Below are 649 nucleotides of genomic sequence, written 5' to 3' on the forward strand. Positions count from 1 at the left end.
CCTCCCGTCTTCTGCGTTTCCTGAGCTGCTGGGAGCAGGGAGCGTCCTTTGTGTGGCTGGACAGCCCCTAGCACAGGGAGGCTTCAGGCTTGCCAGGACCTTTGCTTGTTACTGTCACGCTAATAATGGCTAACAGCGGCGCAGGCTCTCAGCCAGTCCCCCTGGACCTATGGAAATCAGGTTTCTTCTGCCCAGCATGTCTTTATAGGTTGTAACATGACTCCTGAAGCAGCCCTCCCTGGTGAGCCATCCTGTCTGCCTTCGAAGTGCGGCTTTTATTCTGTCCTAACTAGCAGCAGGCCCCGCTCCAAGTCGGGACTACTTTGCGATGACATCACCCCCCCGGGCGTGGCAGGATACACAGGTGGGCAGCCGCGGAGGGTGTCACAATGCGCGGGGCAGCTGGCGCTTGCCCCGGGCTCGAGGGACGCGGTGCGGGGCTGGCGAGCCCGCGGGGCCCCGCGCAGAGGCATGGCCGGCCCCCGCGCTCGCTTCCCCCCCAGCTGCTGCTGCGGGAGAGATGATTTATTAGGAGGAAGCTGCCTTGATCTGCAGCTGGAAGAGGTGGAGCCATCTGGGACTGGAGCCATGGGGCTGGCATGAGCCGCCAGCCCGAGGCCCGACTAATAAATCATGCTCACCCCCCAGC

Source organism: Gavialis gangeticus, unplaced genomic scaffold (genome assembly GCF_001723915.1).
Source record: "Gavialis gangeticus isolate Ggan-Ray unplaced genomic scaffold, GavGan_comp1, whole genome shotgun sequence".
In the NCBI taxonomy this organism is placed as follows: domain Eukaryota; kingdom Metazoa; phylum Chordata; order Crocodylia; family Gavialidae; genus Gavialis; species Gavialis gangeticus.